Source organism: Cryptomeria japonica, chromosome 6 (assembly GCF_030272615.1).
Source record: "Cryptomeria japonica chromosome 6, Sugi_1.0, whole genome shotgun sequence".
NCBI classification, from domain to species: domain Eukaryota; kingdom Viridiplantae; phylum Streptophyta; class Pinopsida; order Cupressales; family Cupressaceae; genus Cryptomeria; species Cryptomeria japonica.
In genome coordinates this window covers 345978074-346002138 of record NC_081410.1, presented here as the reverse complement: position 1 = coordinate 346002138, position 24065 = coordinate 345978074, and positions in this window count along the sequence as shown.

Below are 24065 nucleotides of genomic sequence, written 5' to 3'. Positions count from 1 at the left end.
GAGTGAAGCAAAAAGATATCTGTAGCAAATGGGGAGAAGATGTGAAGCAGATAAGATATCTTTTGTATATTGCCATCAATGCCAAAGGGGGAGATTGTTGGCATTATGTGAACTGGCATGGCATTATGTGAACCGGCATGAAGACATAATGATATTGTATGTTGTCATTGATGTCAATATGAAACATAGTGTGAACCAGCACATGTGATAAGTGAAGAGAGAGAGGAACCGACATTTGTATGAACCAGTTTATATGCCAAAGTGAAGTGGCATATTTGTTCAAGGTGAACCGGCATGTAGTTATGGGAACCGACACATGGAAGCATTGTATGACTACCGGTTGATAGGTAGCTTCCACTTCAGGGTTTCCAGTTGGAGTACCTCAAGTTTGTGTGACTCAATTGGTGATCTTTGTGTGATGAGTTAGCAGTATGATGGAGGACAGATCGTGTTGCCATGTAAGCTCTATGCACATGAAGGATCTTGCATGAAGAAGACTATTCCTATCTACCTCGAGAATGTGCAAAGTCTGTCAAATGGAGATAACGCGTGATGGGTTATCAGTCGCTATGAAATTAGTGGATAATGGATGATGGAGAATGTCTTGAGATTGATTCAAGATTGTTGTATTTAATGTAGTATGATTCAACGGTCAGGATCAAACCGTTTGAATTGCTTAACCTAACAGGTTTAGGGTTTAGGGTTTTTGCTACTGACCTGTATGTTTCCTATAAGGTCGATGTTGTGTTTCTTTCTGAGGTTGTTGGCAAAAGTTGTGAGTGTGTATCCAAGGGAAGTGATATGTGATTCTTGCCAGACCAAAGGAGAGAAGAGATATCTGCAAAGTGAATGTGTAGAAGGTGAAGAGGAGCCAAAATGGATCTGCATTAGCATTGAGTGCTATTAACAGATCATTATAATTCCTATTGATCTCTAACCACTTCAATAGTTGTAAAATCCCATAACAGGGTAGCCTTATCTGGCTTGATTTGAAATCCTTTAAATTAGGTGGTCTTAACCGGCTTGATTCAAATCCCTTAACTGAGTAACTCGAGGCTAATGAGTTCTGAGAAGCTAGATAGCTTAGGAGATCCTTTCAGCTATTGAGTTCTTGAAATCCTCTAACAAGGTGACCCTATCAGGTTTTAACCCTTAACTAGGTATCCCTTAATCGGGTGATCCCTAACAGGATCGGTTCCTAGCAAAACTTATTGTAATGTCTTTAATTGGACAAGGCTCCTAACAGAGCGAACTTCTAAAGAATTCAAAAAGAAGCTTGTGGGTATTCATCCCCACTGTAGTTTTTCCTAGTTGGGTTTCCATGTGAAAAATATGTGTGTCATGTGAAATGCTTTTGTCTTGTGATGCTTTGTTTTACCTGTTAAGCATATGGAGGTTTTATGTTTTATGCATGTCTATAAAACATATTGAACTCACTGTTGTGAATATCTGATGGTTAAGTTTACCTATTTATGCATGAGAATATAATGATACTGTAGTATTGAGCTAAGAGGGTAGCTTATTGAGTGACCGATTCATGTTTGATTGAGTTGTACTGGATGTTACCGATTGGACTCTATTTTATCGATATCCCTGTTTGTCAGTCATTTGGGGTATTTGCTATCAAATCGGTTTTGGACTAAATTTGTGTTTGTACTGATTCACCCCCCCCTCTCAATACTGGTTTGGTACTCATGGTTTATCATTGAGTTATCAAAAACAACTGAGAGGAGGGGGGTGAATCAGTTGTCCAATAAATTCAAACCAAAATTATCTTAACCAAAACTTAATGCTTAATACTAGTAAACCAAACTTTATGCTGGTAGATAATTTATTAGTTAATTGCAGTACCAGTAAAGATTAATGCATGAAATAGAAATACAATAACATCCACAACACATAACACATATATTTGTACATGGAAACCCTGTAAGGGGAAAAACTATGGTGGGAAGCCTTACCCACAATCAGATGATACTACTGCAAATAGTATGTGTGTACAATATGGAGTCTACACATGCAGAAAGGCCAGCTGCCTAGAGCTTACTGCTCAATCAAAAAATGAGAGTCACACTGACTACAATTGGATGGTTAAATCCAATGATAATATACTGCAAAAAATCACATCTTCATATGCTAGATTCAATACCGGTTTATCTCTGATATGCCTTCTTAAAACCTTCCTTCAATCTTGAATGATGTCTGCATGTATAGCTCTGCTTATTTTTGCATATACCTTATTCACACTTACTTACATTCGCATATCAATCTCACAAATGAGATCTTACTGTTGGCATTATAACAGACAAGAAGAAGGTTGGCATTCCAATTACAATGAGAGATTGTTGGCATTTCAATAAGGATATTGAGAAGGTTGTTGATGAATATGGATATAACTGATTAAGGATGATTACTGTCTTAATATTATTATTGTCATTGATGTCAAGAAATTGATTTTCTAATTCAGTATGATGTTGCCATATCTTAAGAAGCATGATTTGATGAGTATAAAGATGTTGGTAAAAGACACAGAAAGAATATGATAAATAAGGGGATAAGTTATTGAATGGGCAACTATTACCGAGTTAGACAATGATGAGATCATGATGTTTAGATTGTTTTGATATCCTACATATGCTATTGTTTGAAAGGTTAATACTATACTATGTTACTAAGCAAAGAACCTAGTCGGTAAACCCTAAGGAACATAGTCGGTAAACTCTAAGGTTATCGCTATCAGTTAATGCACACAGAATGTCTACCGAGTGAAGTTTAGTATTTACCGAGTTACAACCGAGCTATAGTAGAATGCATTAAATGTTTATATGTGATATTTAATGAAGGAAGCTGATGAGCTAGAGTAGATTAAATGATTGGTAAGCCGTGTATGAAGATTGTTAAAGAATCTATGGCAAAGAAAGATCGGCAGGAAGATCTATAGCTCAGATTGAACCGCAATACACTAACACAAGTTCCAAGGTGAAAATGCAAGTTCCAAGGTGGGGTAAAACATTTTCAGATCAAAGGATACATTGAACCTGGACAAGATTGAAGATCTGATGGCTATGATTGATCATGGGAAATGTGATCAAGGAGATTAAGTAGTTGGAAGATTGTTTATAAATAGGAAACTATTGATAAACAATGTATGCGGGCAAGTGTATGCATAGGGATGCTACATAGTGATTACCGAGCACAGAAGCTTGAAGACCTATTTTGATAATAGAGTATAGAGCCCAGCAGAGGGACAAGATAAGTCCTATGAATTGATTGTATTAAGCAAATAAGATTCTACTTCAGTATTTTTAGATGTGAAGTTGCAGACATATTTTTATTACTGTTATTTTGAGAAGTAGCAAAAAATCTCTTAACCGAGTGGACTTAACAGTCTTATTTGTAAAATCCTCTAGCAAGGTGACATTCTTATTGAGTGTTTGAAATCCTTTAACAAGGTCACTTCTAAAAAGGTGAAGATCCTAACAGATCTGAGGGAAATCCCTTAACCGGGTCACATCTAGCAATGTGTTTGTAATCTTTAACAAGATTTTGTTTTAACCGAGCGTACTCTAGAAGAGTATATTTCTTAGTGGGTCTGAAATCCCATAGTGGTTTTTCCCTATTTGGGTTTCCACGTTAAATCTGGTGTTATATGTTTGTGATCTTATCTATTTATGGGTCTGCATGCATTACTGTTTTTCTAATAAGGTTACTGAGGTTGAATCTGTTGTTTTTATTGAAGATTAAGTTTGAATGATTCACCCCCCCCTCTCATATTGTTAGCTTGGCATTTGTACTAATCATATTTAGTATTAGAACTATCAATTGGTATCAGAGCTTTGGACTCTAGAAGAAAAGTTTAAAGGCACTTGAGTTAAAGATCCAAAAGATGTATAAGAGGGATGCACCGAAGCTGAATAAGTCAAGTTTCTCTACATGGCAGAAAAGGATGAAGCTACATCTATTAGGAATTGGAGAATATGCTGTCTATTATCTGGAGAATGATTTCATCACACCGAGCACCTATCCATTGACTATGGAAGAGATAAAGGCAAAGCAAGAACATATTCAAGCAATGATTGAAATAACATCTGCATTGACCGACTTAGAGTTTAATGATCTAGAAGGATGTACTGATGCAAAGACAATGTGGACTAAGCTCATATCTGTGAATGGTGGAGATGAACATGTTCAAAGAGCAAAAGTGGATAGTCTAAGAGGACAACTTGAATCTATGAGGATGAATGAAGGTGAGAACATAACCCAGTATAGTACAAGACTAAAGGAGATTGTAAATTAAATCAAAGGAGTAGGAGGAACTATTGAAGAAAATGATGTAACAAGTAAGATGCTAAGAACCCTTCTACCTGCCTATGCAATCCAAGTCTCTACAATCAATGAATTGAGGTCTGTACCCAATATGCCAATTTCTTTAGATGCTACTATTGGTAAGCTACATGCATTTGAGTTAAGTAACTTTGATAATAGTGGGCCATTGGTAAATAAAGTTGAATCTGCATTCAATTCTTTTCATATTGATGAAACTGGTGATTACAATGATAGAAAGTATAAGTACTCTGAAGGGAATCACAGTGGAGCAAGTGAAAGATTTCACAAAAACATGGAGGAGGTACATAAACTGTATGAGGAAATCAGAAAGCAAGAAGAGTTTGAAGCACTATTAGCCAGAAGGCTACCGAGAGGAAAAGGTAAGTATAAAGGAAAGCTACCTTTAAAATGTTTCAATTGTGATAAGATAGGACATATGGCTTCTAACTGTCCTGACAAAGAATCTAGTGAAAAGAGAGATTACCGAGATGACAGACAGAAAGATAATCATTACAGAGGACACTGAGACTTCAGGAGAAGAGATAAAAAGACATGCCTAATAGCTAATGAGGAATCTAATGATGATAAATCAGATGAAACTGATACAGAGGAAGTTGTTTATGTGGCTATCAAAGATGTATTAGATGAAGAAAGGTATGAAGAAAAAGCTTTAATATCTCATATAAATACTAATGATTCTTGGATCATAGATAGTGGTTGCTTACATCACATAACAGGTGATAAACACAAGTTTATTAAATTAGATGATTATGATGGAGGCTATGTAAGATTTGGTAATGATGCACCATGTTCGGTAAGAGGTAAAGTATCCATAACACTTCTTGACAATGCTAAATGTAATGATGTTTATTGGGTTGAAGGTTTGAAATACAATTTGTTGAGTGTAGCACAGCTAAACAACAAAGGTTACCGAATAGAGTTTGAAAAAGGAATTGTCAAAGTTCATGACAAGCATGGAAAGTTAGCTGCTACTGGGACACAAACAAGAGGTAATGCATGTCATCTTGACTCAACTCGGAATAAATGTCTATATGCAAGGATAGATGATACCTGGTTATGGCATAAAAGGTTTTGTCATGTTAATTTTGATAATCTGATCAAAATAAGTAAGAAGCACCGAGTAAGAGGTCTACCGAGTCTTGAAAAACCTGAGAATGCTATGTGTCGAGGATGCCAGATGGGTAAGATGACAAGATCAAGCTTTACAGGTAAGTCCTACACTTCTAAGGGAATTTTAGATCTTGTGCATACTGATCTTTGTGGTCCTATAAAAGTTCAGAGTTATTATGGTGATAAATATTTCATATTATTTGTGGATGATTACTCAAGGATGATGTCAGTAATGTTTTTAAAAGAAAAATCAGAAGCTTTTCAAATGTTTAAATGGTACAAGGCTAGAGTTGAAAATGAAACAGGAAGACAACTGAAATGTCTCAGATCAGATAGAGGAGGAGAGTTTACTTCTGATGAGTTCAACTTATTTTGCAATGATCATGGCATAAAAAGACAAGTCTCTGCACCGAGAGCTACACAGAAGAATGGGACAGCTAAGAGAAGGAACAGATCTATTATGGATTGTGCCAAAACCTTGATGATTGAAAAGAAAGTTCCACAAACATTTTGGAGAGAAGCAATAAGCACAACAGTTTACACCCTGAACCAAGTACAACTGAAGAAAGGAACTGAAGAGGGAAAAATAGATTTGAAAGGTAAACTGATCAAAACATAATGAAATAAACATGTAGAATGCTAAAATATCATAAAAAGACCATTTCACCTTGCTATTTTACCTTCTCCTTCAGATTGAGCTTGATGAAGTGAAGGTGCCCCTTGATAATGCTCCACTTGATGTGCTCCTTTGATTGCTAGATGTGGATGGCTCTCCAATATTGTGCACAAATGATAAGGATGAGATGATCAAGTTGCCAAGATGATTTCCTAGGCTCAAAAGGGCAGCATAAGCTTACTGGATTTCAAGATGTTCTGAATGAAGGGATGGAGCCCTATTTTATAGGAAGAGGAGAGGAAAACGAATGGCTAGGATGAATTTGAGATGAAGGGCTCCGATTTACTTGTGAGCTCACACAAGCTCCAAGAGAGGGTGTGGAGACCAAGAAATATGCCCTAAAGGCATTTCGTATCTCCACACTCTACAAGATGCATTGGAGGAATTAAAAATTCTCCAAAAATCGATATTATGGGGATTAGAAGAATAAAAAGGAATTAAAAATTCCTTGGGAGAGGGAAATGTCTAGAGGAATGTGAGATTTCGAAAATCTTATATTCATCTAGAAAAAGAGCATTTAAAGCTAGTGGCTAAATGAAAGGACAAAGAGTTGACTTTGTGGCTAATCATGATGATTAGCCATTAACGACTCATTAGGAGGGGGATTAGAGGAAATGTTAGGTGGGATTTATATTTGTAGGAGAATTTGACTAGGAGAGAGAATGAGTGGAGGGAATTAAAAATTAGAAGAATAATGTTAAGTGAGTTTAGGGAGTTTCTAGAAGAATTTATTAGGTTAATGATGAATTAAGAAGATGATTTGTAGGAATCATGTAGGTTAACTAATTAATTGAAATTAATTAGCTAAGAGGAAGATTTGTGAGGATTTGATTTTTTTAGAAGAATAAAGAAAAGGATTGATTTATTAAATAAATCATATGCTATAGTGACAATATTAATTATATTTAATTAATATTGAGAATAATTTTAATTAACATAATTAATTAATTAATTATGTGAGGAATTAAAAATAATTAAAATAATTATTTTTAAGTGTCTACATTTTGCCCCTCTTTGAAGTGAGGTGTGATGACACATTGATTCAAAGAATAATCTTGTTTTGATGCTGATATTGGTTTGATAGGATGCCCTAGCTCTTGATTTATAGATTACAGTATGGTGATGCCCCCTCGGGAGATCAATTGAGGTATTTGATCTTTGGAGTTTTGCGAAATTGATATCCCGATAGATTTGATTTGATTCAATTGATAAGATCTAGATTTAGTCTAGTTTCAAGAAGAATTCATCCTGTATAAGACTAAGATGATCAAAGTGTCTGGTTTCAAGAAGGATTCATCCTGTATAAGACACATGTGATTGATCACAATGTCTGGTTTTAGGAAGGATTCATCCTGTATAAGACATGATAAGAGCATCTGGTTTCAGGAAAGATTCATCCTGTATAAGACATGATTGATCACAACGTCTGGTTTTAGGAAGGATTCATCCTATATAAGACATGATCGATCACAACAAATGTCTGGTTTCAGGAAGGATTCATCCTGTATAAGACATGATCAATCACAATGAATGTCTGGTTTCAGGAAGGATTCATCCTGTATAAGACATGATCAGAGCATCTAGTTTCAGGAAGGATTCATCCTGTATAAGACATGATCAGCTCATCTGGTTTCAGGAAGGATTCATCCTATAAAAGACATGATCAAATCACAACGTCTGGTTTCAGGAAGGATTCATCTTGTATAAGACATGATCAGATCACAACATCTGGTTTCAAGAAGGATACATCCTATATAAGACATGATCGATCACAACGTCTGGTTTCAGGAAGGATTCATCCTGTATAAGACATGATCAGATCACAACGTCTGGTTTCAGGAAGGAATCATCCTGTATAAGACATGATCAAAATTAGAATTGATTATGTGAGGAAAAAAAAAAGGGAAAAATAGAGGAAGAAAAATTAGGGTGGAAGGGATAAATGAGGAAGATATATGAAGTAGTCGTGAGGTATTTGGAAAGAAGAATAAGAGATGCGAGACCGTCGAGGAAAATGGGGGCAATTGAGAACTCCATGGGATTATTGAGTTTAGGATTTGATGGAATGATGGTGAGATTTTGTGCACAACAAATGTGGAGAGCCAACCTAGTTTGATGTTGCCCTGAGTGACTTGCACTACTGCTTATAGAAATTAGGATGCCATGAGAAACCCAGGGCGTGGACTGACTCTGCAGACAAATGGGAATTTCTTGCACACAACAATGCAAGTGTTAAGAAACACTAATACAAAGTTGTGGGTTCATGCAAGGAAACCCTCAAACACACCAATACCTCTTGTACATGAGAAGGTAAGTGTTGATAAACACTAGTACCAGGTCACCAGTTTATACAAGAAGGATCCAAACCATGCCATACTATGAAATATGCCCCAATATGCACCTATCATAACATACCTAGATATGGAAGAACCTAGGCAGTCGTAAATAGTGGCAATTGTAGGGCAAAAGATGCAAGCCTATATGAAAAGATCTAACAAAATCTAACAAGTCTCTTCCTTGCGACCAAATGATACCTCTTGCCAGAAGTAGAACTAGGATGGACTTGGGATTGTCTCTCAAGACTTCTTGAAGCTTATACAGAGGCATAAAAGCTCAGTTTCACTGGGACATTTCTTGTTCATGACTTAGGCGAAGACTCATCATCATATGCATGTTTTATTGGGAGGCGGAAAAGAAAGAATGTTGTGCATGGGTGGGCTAGATGGCAGATGATTTGTAGTATCGACATGATAGACAGTGGATCCGGTTATTTACCTTGGCACTTGCATAGAGGTTTTCACCAAGATACTTGCCCATAGCGCCATGAATTTTTTTTCTTTCTTTTTCTTTCTTTTTTTCTTAATTTTTTTGTATCATAAGGTGCCTATTTGCCAGGTTTGTACCAAAGTGACAATTTTTTCAGGATCTTTTTTTTTAATTTTTTTATTTTTTTATTTTTTTGACAATTTAAGACTTTCTGAGGACTAAGCATAAAACCTTTTGAGGTGCATGATATTTATTGGATCATCCAAAGGATTGCCTTCAGGAGTAGCCAACTGATAAGCTCCTGATCCATATTTCACTGTGATTATATATGGTCCAAGCCAATTAGGCTCGAACTTGCCTTTCTTTTCTCTTTCTTGTAGATTTTTCTGATTCTCCATGAGGACAAGATCACCAACTTGGAATTCTCGGGTTCTGACTTTTTTATGATAACTCATGCGCAAACGGTTTTGATATACTCGGAGATGATTCAAGGCCTTGAGGCGCCTTTCATCTAACAATTCTAGCTCTTGTAAGTGAGCAATTTTGTATTCTTCCTCTGGTAGGATGTTTTGCAGTGATACCCTTAGAGAGGGGATCTCGATCTCAAGGGGAAGGATAGCTTTAGAACCAAATACTAGGGAATAAGGAGTGCCACCTGTGGGGGTGCGGATGGAGGTTTGGTAGGCCCACAATGCAGGATGGATTTGGAGGTGCCAATCATGGCCCACTTTATTGACTATCTTTTTAAGGATTTTTATTAGGGTTTTATTAGAAGCCTCAACTTGGCCATTGCCTTGGGGATAATATGGAGTGGAGAAGCGGTGTTGGATGTTCAATTTTTGGTAGAGTTCTTTGACATCCTGGTTTTTAAATTGTTTACCATTATCTATGATGATAAATTTTGGGATGCCATATCGGCAGATTAGGTAGTTCAAGATGAATTTGGATATTTGCTTGCCGGTGGTGAAAGTAAGAGGGATAGCCTCTACCCACTTGGTGAAGTATTCGGTGGTGGTGATAATGAATTTATGTCCATTGGAAGATGAAGGGTGGATTTTCCCAATGAGATCAAGCCCCCACTGCGAGAAGGGCCATGGTGTAATGAATGGCTGCAATTCTTGTGATGGTGCATGAATCTTGTCACCATGCTGCTGGCAAGGGATGCATTTCTTCACATAGTTGTATGCATCTTTTTCCATTTTAGGCCAATAGTATCCTGTTCTCAAAATTTTTTTAGCCAATGTGAGTCCACTTGAGTGTGCCCCATAGATGCCCTCATGTACTTCGCATAATGCCCATTCGGCTTCTTGTTTATCTAAACACCTTAGGAGGGAACCGTCAAAATGCCTTTTGAACAAGGTGTCTGGAAGGATGGTGTAACAAGCACATCGATGGATGAAAGTTTGTTGTTGGGTTTTGGTGAGATGTGGGGGAATGGTGTTGTCTTTGAGGAAAGCGAAGGTTTCTTGGTACCAAGGGGACTCGGGACTAATGAGAACACACACCATTTCAGACTCTGGTAGGTCGTATGCCAGTATAAATAATTGTTCGACCAAGAACTCACACTTCTAACTATGTACTGGCATTTGAAGGAGGGAGCCAATGGTGGCCATTGCATCTGCAGCCCTATTGTTTGTTCATGGGATTTGATCAAACTTGATTGCCATGAAATGTTGCTTAAGATCTTCAACCATGGTATGGTAGGGAAGGAGTTTATCATCTTTTGTTTGGTATTCATCATTGACTTGTTTTATGACGAGTTGGGAATCACCATAGACTTGTAATTTCTTTATTTTCCAGTGGATAGCCAAGTGTAAACCTTTGATGAGGGCCTCGTATTCTGATATGTTATTAGTACATGCAAAGGCTATCTTGTATGATTTGGGGATGCCATCTCCTTGAGGTGTGACCAATAATATTCCTACCCCCAATCCATTTTGAGTGTAGGAGCCATCAAAATACAATTTCCATGTGGAGGATGTGGCAACAGTCATAATGAACTCATCTGGTAATTCTGTGAGAAGAGGGTGGTCACCTGGAAGTGGAGCTTCAGCCAACTGATCTACAATAACTTGTCCCTTGATTGCCTTTTTGTCCACATATTCGATGTCAAACTCACTTAGAAGCATGACCCATTTAGCCGTTCTGCCAGTGAGAGCAACTTTTGACAAGAGATATTTAAGTGGATCAATTTTAGCAATTAATTTTGTCTTGTTGTTTAGCATATAGTGTCATAGTTTCTATGTGCTGAATATTAATGCCAAACATGCTCTTTCAATGGGGGTGTAGTTGAGTTCATATCCTACCAACGTCCGACTGATGTAGTAAATGGCGTGTTCCTTCCCTTGATCATCTGTTTGCCCCAGTAATGCCCCCAATGGCACTATAGTAGCACATATGTACAAAATGAGGGGTTTTCCAGGGGTAGGTGGCATCAAAACTGGAGGTGATGCTAGATATTCTTTTAATTTTTCAAAGGCCTTTTGATAGAGGCAATCCCATTTAAATTTTGTGTCTTTACATAACAAATGTGCAAATGGATGGCACTTGTCGGCTAGCTGTGAAATGAAATGCCTGACATACTAGAGTTTTCCCTAGAGACTGAGTAGTTGTTTGAGAGTTTTTGGTGGAGGCATTTCCATAATAGCTTTTGCTTTTGCAGGATCAACCTCGATGCCTCTGTGGCAAACAATGAATCCTAGTAGTTTTCCCAATGTGATGCCAAACACACACTTTTTGGGATTTAGGCACAGCTCATATTTTTCCAATCTTTCGAAGATCTGTTTTAGAATAGGGATGTGCTCTTGTCTTGTCTTGGATTTGCCTAGCAGATCATCCACATAGTCCTCCATAATTTTTTGCAAGAGGTCATGAAAAATTGTTGTCATTGCCCATTGATATGTAGCTCCAGCATTTTTAAGGCCAAAAGGCATGACCCAGTAACAGAAAGTACCCCATGGCGTTGTGAATGCAGTTTTATGCTGATCTTCATCTGCTATCTTGATTTGGTTGTATCGAGAAAACCCATCCATTAGCGATAGCATTTCATGTCCTGCTGTAAGATCCACAATCATATCTATGTTTGGGAGCGGGAAATCATCTTTAGGACAAGCTATATTTAGATCTCGAAAATCTGTGTAGATGTGGATGCCCCCAGTAGGTTTGCCGATAGGTACAATGTTGGAGACCCATTCAATGTAGTCTATGGGTTTGATAAATTCTGCGGCTAACAACTTTTGAAGTTCTGCCTTGACCAAGAGAGCAATATGCGGGTGCGTTTTGCGGAGTTTTTGTTTTACAGGTTTTGCATCTGGGTGGATGACGAGATTGTGAACCACCAATGCAGGATCCAACCCTAGCATATCGGAATAGGACCATGTAAAATTGATTTTAACCTCTATAAGGAAGTTGATGAGGTCTTGTTTCTCGATTTCGGTGAGGGATTTGGCAATGAGCACATTTTTCGGAATGACTTCGGTGCCCATGTTGATGCTGTCTGTTTCTTCTATCAACAAATTTGATTTGTCCTATGGAAGGTAACCAATGGTAGGGAGGTCAAATCCCTCATCGTCAAGTGCCTTTTCCAGGTTTTCACTTTCAGATATGCCCTTTGTTTTTATTTCTTGTTCATCCAAAGGCGCCTTAGGGAGGTTTTCACCTAGGAAATCATATCTTTTTCTTTTATTATCTTTTTTTTGGATAAGGGCATTGACTTGACTACCAAAATATCCCTTTTCGTGTAGTTTAATACCCTCAATTCTATTACAATCTTCCATATTTTGCATTGTTAGGAGAGCAATGAGAGCATTATCGTCGGCACAGTTATCTAAAGTTGGTTTGTCTCATTGGCCCTAGTCAATGAGTTCAAGATGGACAAGATGTAGCTCATGTAAAGTGGGAGGGGTTATGGGGGTGATGGTATTGATGTAAGTGTCGAAGAAGGTATCTTTCTCGTATTCATAAGGCATTTCATGGAATTCCTCTTCGTCAGCGCTTTCGATATCCAAAGGACTAGAAGGGGCACTGGCGATAGTAATCTTAGGCACTGGGGTGTACCCCAAGCCTCTGTTGTATCTATAGGAGATAGGATTTATGGGTGTTTTTCTTCCTTTCTCCTCTGGTCCCAGACCATGTCCTTTGTAACCCATCTTTTCAACTATGGCAAATGCTTTTGGGTACATTTCTTTGGATATTCTTGTTGGATCATCATCCTCTTCCCGGTATAGCCATGAAGAGATATCTACTTCGAGGTTCTCATTATCAAGTGGGCCCCATTGCTAGAAGGTAGTGTTTTGGCATTGCATGACTGGTTTTGAGTCTTTTTTTAGCTCTTTTGGTTTGCCAAATGACTTAGGAGAGAGATGGAGGTTGCCTATTAATAAGACGTCCTCCAATTTGTATTCTCCACAACCATTGTCCAAGATCTTGATTTGATTATTTGGTTGGGATGATGTGGAGGCAACATTTGATGTGTCAGATGGAGGCATTGGCGAAAGTCTATTTAGTGGGAAATGATACAGATGCTTCCCCTCTAATAGTTTGCAATATTGAAAAGGTTGGGGATCACCTTTGACAGTGATCACTTTTCCATTATAGGGGAATTTGATGCATTGGTGATAGGTGGAGGGTACGGCCTGCAAGGAATGAATCCATGGTCTCCCAAGGAGAATGTTGTAGGGGAGATCAAGATCGAGTACTTGGCAAGGGGTTTCAATTGTAATGGGGCCCACTTGAAGAGGTAAGGTGATCACGCCCTTTGAAATTCTTCCCGCATCATCATATGCCTTTATTGTGATCCTTCCTGATGTGTCTATCAGATCCTCAGAAAGTCCCAATTGTTTTATTAATTTGTATGTACACAGATTAAGCCTGGATCCACCGTCTATCAGGATACGTTTGACCTTATGCTTGTGGATGAGAGCTTCGATGTGCAAAGGTTTGTTATGGTCCTCATCTGCGGGAGCATCTTGGGAGTTAAATACAATGTGCTGCTGGGCAGCAAGGTTTCCAATGAGGGTTTGAAATTGGGTGGTGTTGATGTTATCAGGAATGCATGATTGGAGAAGGGCTTGTTCCAAAATTTCTTTATGGACCAGAGAAGTCTTGAGAAGTTCCAAAATGGAGATCTGCGTGGGTGTCTTCCCAAGTTGATCAAGGAGGTCATATCAGCGGGTCGGGTGGAAGACATGGGTGGGGGGTTTGGTGGGGGAGGAACTCCTTGGATGGTGACTCTTCCTCAGCGTGTAGTTGCATTATAGTCATTTTGGAAATGGAAGGTGGAAGGCGTGGCACCTTGAATGACTATTCTAACCGGATTTGGTTTGCTTTAGGAAGAAGGAGGATTAACTCCTTGGATGGTTATGACATTGACATGATTGTCTACAAGTTCAATGCGACTTACTAAAAAATCAAAACCGGTTACGTGATTAGCATAGTCATAATCCATTGCATTAGATGATGAACCTTTTCCTTTATCATGCTTTGGGAAGGGTTCCTGGTACATTTTGAGTTTGTCATTATTATTACCAGGTTTTGCATTTGCTACCTCAATCTCACCTCTATCAATGAGATCTTGTATGTATATCTTCAGTTTCATACACTTTCGTGTATCATGTCCCTTGATACGATGGTATTCACAATACTCATTTTCATTATACCATCTTGGTTTAGGTTGATTGGGATCAAACAGGCGAGTGATTGGGAAAACCACTATGCCTGCTTGGACAAGTTTTTGAAACACCACTTCAATAGGCTCAGCAAGAGGAGTGAAATCTCTTAGAGTCCTGTTATTCGATCGAGGTGGTCATCCTTGGATTGAGACATTGTTGTGAGGTTTTTGAGATTGATTTGAATTGTTTTGATTGTTGAATTGATGAATATTGGTGGTGGATTTTGGGGGAGCGGCCACGGTTTGGACCCACTTTGCATCAGTTACTCCATCATTGACCATGTTTTTATTTTTAGCCCAGAATTTTGGCTTGTTATTATGATAAGAGGAAGAAATTTGTGATGACTTCTGGTAATGTTTCAAGGTTCCTTCCTCCAACAAGACACGTTCGAGGGTGAGGCCCTTATTGGTCAATTTTTGGAAGGATTTGATACATTGAGATATTAAAGGTCTTGAAAGTTCAGGCACCAAGTTCTTTTGAAATAGTTCAATTTGATGTTGTTTTGGCATGTCCCACTGAAATTTTTTGATAAGATGTCGCCATCTTTGTAGGAAATTGGTGAAGGTTTCTCTAGGCCTTTGTGTTGTATTACATAGGTCCATCATAGAAACATCATTACCCATGTTGTATGCATAGTGGGCCACAAATTTTTCTGCCAAGTCTGGAAAAGAGACAATGGAACCTCATGGTAAAGATGAGAACCATGCCAGGGTGCCTCTCGTGAGACTCTTGGGAAAGAGTCTGCGAAGATAAAGGTCACTATAGGAGACTTCTTGGCATAAGATGTGGAATTCTCGGACATGGTCATGGGGGTCTCCTTTGCCTTCATACTTGGTGAATTTAGGGATCTCAAATCCTGGGGGATATGGTGCAACTGATATAGATGGGTCGTAAGGATAAGGGCAAAACTCTTCGAATGAGTAAGCTTTCCTTTTATTAGTCTTTTCTTTCATGTTTTTGATGATATTCTTCATGTCTTGAATTTCCTTGATGAGGTCTTGTTGTGGACTTTGATATTGATGAATTGTATCTGCCCCAAGAATTGGATGAACTAAAGAAGGTGCACCACCACCAATATATTGATATGATGAGGAGGTGGGAACATGGTATGTGATGACTGATGTCTCTAGGGTTCGTGTGATAGTTGGTTGCGGTCCGCCAACTGTTGTGATGGGATTGAATGTGGTCTGGATAAAATTTGCGACATTGTTGGGAGAAAGGGAAGTTTGTGGAATAGAAATAGGTGGTTGAATAGAAGGAGGTGGTATAGAAGTTTGTTGGAGAATGGATGAGATTGGATTTGATAGTGGTATGGATGGTAAGGAGGAAGAAGGCAGGATGGAGACCATGGTGGGAGGTGTCGCGGGTGGCATTGATTGGGCTTGGATGATTGATGGGGCTGCAATTTATTGAGTTTGAATAGTAGGTGCAACACTTTGTGTGGGAGCGAGGTCTCCTTGTGGTTGTTGGACGAGAGTGGATCTATTAAATTCAGATGGAAGTTGAGCTCCATGTTCAAGAAGAGTTTTCAGAAGTGCAGTAGGATTGTGTTTAATAAACTTTTCTATCATCTCTTGGTTATAAGAATCCGCTAGGAAAGTTTGCACTTCCGAACAAAGTTCATCTTGGTTAACCATGTCAAGATTTTGGCTTTGATCTTGATCGCTTGGTTGCCCACTTTGTGTATGATCTTGTGTGGGATCTTCATATAGGACACCAATGTCTAGCATGCCATATTGTTGATCAGCCATCTTTTTCTTTTGGGATCGAGTTGCGACCATACACGATATTTGTGATGAAAAGACTTAGGAAAAATGTGATGAAATGACTTAGAAAATTTGTGATGGAAGGATTTTAGAAACTTGTGATGAAAGGACTTAATAAATTTGAGGATGAAAGGACTTAAGAAATTTGTGATGAAAGGACTTAAGAAATTTGAGGATGAAAGGACTTAAGAAATTTGTGATGAAAGGACTTAAGAAATTTGTGGATGAAAGGACTTAAGAAATTTGTGATGAAAGGACTTAAGAAATTTGTGGATGAAAGAACTTAAGAAATTTGTGATGAAAGGACTTAAGAAATTTGAGGATGAAAGGACTTAAGAAATTTGTGGATGAAAGAACTTAAGAAATTTGAGGATGATTGATGAAGAAGGTATGGTAGTGATGGTTTAGAAGAAAACTTGATGACTACGTTGTCTTTGGCATGAACATGAAGGATCTATTTAAATGGCAAGTTGTATGAAGGGATATGACCACCCTGATTTGGATGATAGTAGGTGTTTCAAAGGACAAACTTGAATGTTGATGTAGAGGATAAACTCTTAGCTTCTCTCTTAGGCTTATGAAAAATGGGACAGATGGAGTTTTGATGCAATTTTGGACTTGGTGTGGGTAATGACTTGGACAATTTGTTTGTGTCTTGACAAATATTTTTGCAAAGTTTTTGGGGATAGTGATGTGTTTTTAGTCTACTCTTGGCAAGTATGTATCAAACAAAGCAAGCACAATGATTAAATGCATATTATCTCAAAGACAATCATGCTCATATACAACATTCTTAAGGCTGGCAAGGACAATAGTCATTGAATCCCAATTGGCTTCCCATCTACGCTTGCCCAGAGAAAACACTTAGATGCTTGACCCCACTGGCTCCCCTCCACGACACTCACTTCTCGGGGTAGCCAAGCATCAATTCCCATGAAAACTCCTCATGGTGAACTTTGTGTCTCTACTAAGGGCCATAAGAATATGGGCTGCTTCAGAGGTCCGACCTCCTGCACCAATGACTAGAGGGTTTTTGGCCACTATGAACAAGGTGTTTAGTAAGTCTTCCCGTTAGGAGCTACCCTTCGAAGTTGCGCAAGCGCAATTGAGGCCTATAGCCTAACGAAGCATCAAGAACTTAGTAGTTATGCAAGCATGATTGAGATCTCTAGAATCCTACTAAGCACCCAATGTGAGAGTGAACTCTCATATAGCCCCAACCATTAACCCTTTCGTAGTCAATGGCCTATTCATTATAGTGAGTTGGGAACCCCAGGTCCGGGTGTACTCACTTGGGTCGTTCCCCTCTTACCTTCTCAAAGAGTAAGTTGGGAGGGCAGGCCCGCTAGAGGTAAACACACAATCAAACAAGAAAAGGTTGGAGGGTCTGAATTTCTGATCGTCTAGTAAGACAAGAGCATACTTTCCTACCTTTACGCTTTTCTTAAAGACACATAAGACAATGGTTCATTCCATTTTGATTAATATCTAGGTGCCTAATTTAAATAAATGCACAATATTTGGTTTAATCAGCTAGGCAACTTGCAAAACCACTTGATTAGTAGTTTGAAAAATGGAGTCTTCAAAAAGCGTCCTGCAAAACAACTTGATTAGTAGTTTAGAAAAATAGTCTTCAACAAGCGTCCTGCAAAAATCAACAAAATGACAAAAATATTTTTATTTTTTATTTTTTGGGAATGATTAGAAAAACATGAATAAAAATGTTTTTACTAATGACAAATGTGGATTTGAAGAAAGCTTTGATGGGTAAATGGGGTTTGACTAGGTTTTTACCACTTTCTAAGGGATAGGCAAGCGAAAAATGGGGATTTTGGAGGAGAGATGAAGGAATGGGAAAATTTGTCCAAAAGGGACAAAGAAGCAAAAGTTGAAGATGGATAATATGGGAAAAATTTGGAGGTGATTGGATGAAAAGGGAAGAAGTTATGGCAAACCCTAAAAATAGAGAAATATGAGATTTTGGGCTTCAAAAAGTGGATTTTTGAGATAAGGCCTCCAAGGAAGAAAAAGTGGAAAATGGCAATGTGGAGAATTTGGTGAAGTTTGAAGGGAAATGGAGTCAAGATAAAGAAGATATGGTGAAAAAAAAGAAAAAATTTTAAATTAACCCTAGATTTAACGGAGCAGAAACCCTAAATTTAATAGAATAGAAACCCTAAATTTAACAAAACAAAAACCCTAGATTTAACAGAGCAGACAAAAACCCTAGATTTAATAGAGCAAATTGTCGCACTAAATGGAATAAAATAAAAATGTCAAAGGTCTGGATTTCTGATTGTCTAGATAGACAAGAGCATACTCTCCTACTTTCACACTTTCCTGTTGGCGGACAGATTATATTTAAACAGAGCAGATAACAGAAAATAAATAAATTAAATGAAGACTACAGTTAGCGCCTAAAATTTTTAGACAGATTAACAGAGTAGACAGTAGCACTACATAGATAGAAAAGTGTCAAAGATCTAGATTTCTGATTGTCTAGATAGATAAGAGCATACTCTCCTATTTTCACACTTTCCTATGGTCAAAGCATATAGTCGTGCTAAACAGAATAGAAAAGTGAAAGGTCTAGATTTTTGATTGTCTATATAGACAAGAGCATACTCTCCTACTTTCACACAAATTATAAATAAACAGAATAGATAACAAAGCTGTCGCGCTGAAACAAAAACAAATAAACAAAAAAGAGAAAAGTAAAAGAATAAGGAGTTGTCACGCAGAAATGCAGAGTTGCGATTCTGGAACCTGCGAAAAAGATATATATATATATATATTTTTTTTTTTTTTTCTGCAGTCGTGCTATTCTAGAACCTGCATCTCACAACTCACAAAAAACCTAAAAAAAAGAACAACATTAGTTCTCAGGGATGTAAGTCCCATTGAGCGTGCCAAAATGAAGAGGGAAAAACAGATTTGAAAGGGAAACTGATCAAAACATAACGAAATAAATATGCAGAATGCTAAAATATCATAAAAAGACCATTTCACCTTGCTATTTTACCTTCTCCTTCGGATTGAGCTTGATGAAGTGAAGGTGCCCCTTGATAATGCTCCACTTGATGTGCTCCTTTGATTGCTGGATGTGGATGGCTCTCCAATATTGTGCACAAATGATAAGGATGAGATGATCAAGTTGCCAAGATGATTTCCTAGGCTCAAAAGGGTAGCATAAGCTTACTGGATTTCAAGATGTTCTGAATGAAGGGATGGAGACCTCTTTTATAGGAGGAGAAGAAAATGAATGGCTAGGATGAATTCGAGATGAAGGGCTACGATTTACTTGTGAGCTCACACAAGCTCCAAGAGAGGGTGTGGAGACCAAGAAATATGCCCTAAAGGCATTTCGTATCTCCACACTCTACAAGATGCATTGGACGAATTAAAATTCTCCAAAAATGGATATTATGGTGATTAGAAGAATAAAAAGGAATTAAAAATTCCTTGGGAGAGGGAAATTCCTAGAGGAATGTGAGATTTCGAAAATCTTATATTCATCTAGAAAAAGAGCATTTAAAGCTCGTGGCTGGATGAAAGGACAAAGAGTTGACTTTGTGGCTAATCATGATGATTAGCCATTAACGACTCATTAGGAGGGGGATTAGAGGAAATGTTAGGTGGGATTTATATTTGTAGGAGAATTTGACTAGGAGAGAGAATGAGTGGAGGGAATAAAAAATTAGAAGAATAATGTTAAGTGAGTTTAGGGAGTTTCTAGAAAATTTATTAGGTTAATGATGAATTAAGAAGATGATTTGTAGGAATCATGTAGGTTAACTAATTAATTGAAATTAATTAGCTAAGAGGAAGATTTGTGAGGATTTGATTTTTTTAGAAGAATGAAGAAAGGGATTGATTTATTAAATAAATCATATGCTATAGTGACAATATTAATTATATTTAATTAATATTGAGAATAATTTTAATTAACATAATTAATTAATTAATTATGTGAGGAATTAAAAATAATTAAAATAATTATTTTTAAGTGTCTACAGGAACTTTGAAGACACCTTATGAAATCTGGTATGACAAGAAACCTAATGTAAGTTATTTTAAAATCTTTGGGAGTAGATGCTATGCTCACAAAGATGATAGAAATGGTAAGTTTGATCAGAAAAGTGAAGAAGGAACATTTTTAGGTTATTCTTCTAGAAGCAAAGCATTTAAATGTCTGATCAAATCATCTAACAAAATAGTAGAAAGTGCAAATGTGAAAATTGATGAATTTGCAGAAAGAAATGATGAAGGAAACTCCAAAGAACCAGAAGATTATGAAGGATTTGTCTATGTTCAACCGAGAAGTCCTACCAAGAAGACTGTTGAAGAAAATGAAGAGAATATGTAGTTACCGAGTGATGAAGAAGATTATACAGAGCCTACCGAGCTTGTATTAGCCAAGTATGTCAGAAGGAATCATGCACCAAGTCAGATTATAGGAGATAAGAATGATCCAGTGATGACAAGGAACAAACTGAGACAGAACACATGTCTAATATCTGAATTTGAACCAAGAATAGTGAAAGAGGCATTTAACAGTGAAGATTGGATAAATGCTATGACAGAAGAGATTGATCAAATCAAGAAGAATGACACATGGACACTGGTCCCAAGACTGAAGGACAAAAATGTAATCAGTACAAAGTGGATCTTCAGAAACAAGCTAAATGAAAAAGGTGAGGTCATTCAAAATAAAGCAAGACTAGTTTGCAAAGGTTATGCCCAAGAAGAAGAAATTGATTATGGTGAGACTTTTGCACCTATGGCAAGACTTGAGGGAGTAAGAACATTGTTGGCATATGTTGCTTACAAGAATTTCAAGGTATATCAAATGGATGTAAAATCTGCATTTCTGAATGGTATATTAGAAGAAGAAGTTTTTATTGAACAACCTAAAGGATTTGTTGAAAGAGAAAATAATGATCAGGTATGTAAATTGAACAAAGCTTTATATGGTCTGAAACAAGCACCTAGAGCATGGTATGAGAGATTTCACTCATATTTGATCAAAATTGGTTTTATAAGAACAAGTGAAAACAACAATATGTACATGAAGAATGATGAAAATGGAATACTGATCTCAGCCATATTTGTTGATGATATTATCTTTAGTGGAAATGACTCTCTATCCAAGAACTTTGGAAATAAAATGAGTAAAAAATTTGAGATGTCATTAATCGGTGAGATAAAATATTTTATAGGTCTGCAGATACTGCAAATGAAAGATGAGATTTTCATTACCCAATCCAAGTACATAAAGGAAATCTTGAAGAAATTTGGAATGGAGGATTCAAAACCAGTAAGTACTCCTATGACTACCAACTGTAAACTATCAAAGAATGATGAATCTGCATCTGTTGATGAGACACTTTACCGATCTATGATTGGAAAGTTGCAATCTATTGTTCACAACAGGCCAGATATAGCACATGCAGTAGGTATTGTTGCAAGATTTTTTGCAGATCCTAAGGAAACACACATGATGGCAATCAAAAGAATTTTCAGATACTTAAAAGGCACTGAAGATTATGGCTTAGTATATCAGAAAGGAAATGTTTTTGATTTAAAAGTTTATACTGATGTTGATTGGGCAGGCAACATTGATGACAGGAAAAGCACAAGTGGAGGAGCTTTCTTTTTAGGAGAAAGACTAGTGAGTTGGCTTAGCAAGAAACAAGGATGTGTTTCTCAATCAACAGCAGAAGCTGAATATATTGTTGCAGCATTGAATTGCACCAATATAGCATGGATCAAACAATTGTTGGAAGGTATAAATGAACAAGTTACCGAGCCAATAACTATATTCTGTGATAACACTAGTGCCATTAACATTTCAAAGAATCCTATTATGCACTCTAAGACAAAGTACATCTCTATCAAATATCATTATCTTAGAGAAGAAGTTCAAGAGAAGAAAGCGGTTTTGGAGTATGTTAGCACAAAGGAACAAATTGCAGACATCTTCACCAAGCCACTACCAAAGGACACTTTTGAGTATCTCAGAAGTCAGTTAGGGGTCCTACCCCTATCTTCCATTCACTGACCGAGTTTGGTGAAAGCATCAATTCGATGACTCTACAGAATATCTTTTAGGAGTTGATGCTGATTTACACACTTTTGGAGGTTTTCTAAAGGTGTGCAAGAAACAATAAACAAGGAACAGGAATTGACGACAAAATGCTCTGACCAAGACTGAATTGATACATAACAGCATGGAATTCACTTCTCAGAGGAAGAAATTATGTTTTTAGTTCTTTTCATTTTTGGCATTGTTGTCAAAGGGGGAGAAGACTAATGTATGGGGGAGAAGTCTACTGACCGAAGGAGAAGACTACATTTTACAACCAGGGAGAAGACTAATGATAGAGGGAGAGCATTTCAGAATTTCACAGCAATCTGAATCCGAATCAATAAAGTCAAATCAATTGGTTTTGCCATCAATGCCAAAGGGGGAGATTGTTGGCATTATAACAGACAAGAAGAAGGTTGGCATTCCAATTACAATGAGAGATTGTTGGCATTTCAATAAGGATATTGAGAAAGTTGTTGATGACTATGGATATAACTGATTAAGGATGATTACTATCTTAATATTATTATTTTGTCATTGATGTCAAGAAATTGATTTTCTAATTTAGTATGATGTTGCCATATCTTAAGAAGAATGATTTGATGAGTATAAAGATGTCGGTGAAAGACACAGAAAGAATATGATGAATAAGGGGATAAGTTATTGAATGGGCAACTATTACCGAGTTAGACAATGATGAGATCATGATGTTTAGATTGTTTTGATATCCTACATATGCTATTGTTTGAAAGGTTAATACTATACTATGTTACTAAGCAAAGAACCTAGTTGGTAAACCCTAAGGAACATAGTCGGTAAACTCTAAGGTTATCGCTATCGGTTAATGCACATAGAATGTCTACCGAGTGAAGTTTAGTATTTACCGAGTTACAACTGAGCTATAGTAGAATGCATTAAATGTTTACATGTGATATTTAATGAAGGAAGTTGATGAGCTAGAGTAGATTAAATGATTGGTAAGCCGTGTATGAAGATTGTTAAAGAATCTATGGTAAAGAAAGATCAGCAGGAAGATCTATAGCTCAGATTGAACCGCAATACACTAACACAAGTTCCAAGGTGAAAATGCAAGTTCCAAGGCAGGGTAAAACATTTTCAGATCAAAGGATACATTGAACCTGGACAAGATTGAAGATCTGATGGCTATGATTGATCATGGGAAATGTGATCAAGGAGATTAAGCAGTTGGAAGATTGTTTATAAATAGGAAACTGTTGATAAACAATGTATGTGGGCAAGTGTATGCATAGGGATGCTACATAGTGATTACCAAGCATAGAAGCTTGAAGACTTATTTTGATAATAGAGTATAGAGCCTAGCAGAGGGACAAGATAAGTCCTATGAATTGATTGTATTGAGCAAATAAGAATCTACTTCAGTATTTTTAGATGTGAAGTTGCAGACATATTTTTATTACTGTTATTTTGAGAAGTAGCAGAAAATCTCTTAACCGAGTGGACTTAACAGTCTTATTTGTAAAATCCTCTAGCAAGGTGACATTCTTATTGAGTGTTTGAAATCCTTTAACAAGGTCACTTCTAACAAGGTGAAGATCCTAATAGATATGAGGGAAATCCCTTAACTGGGTCACATCTAGCAATGTGTTTGTAATCTTTAACAG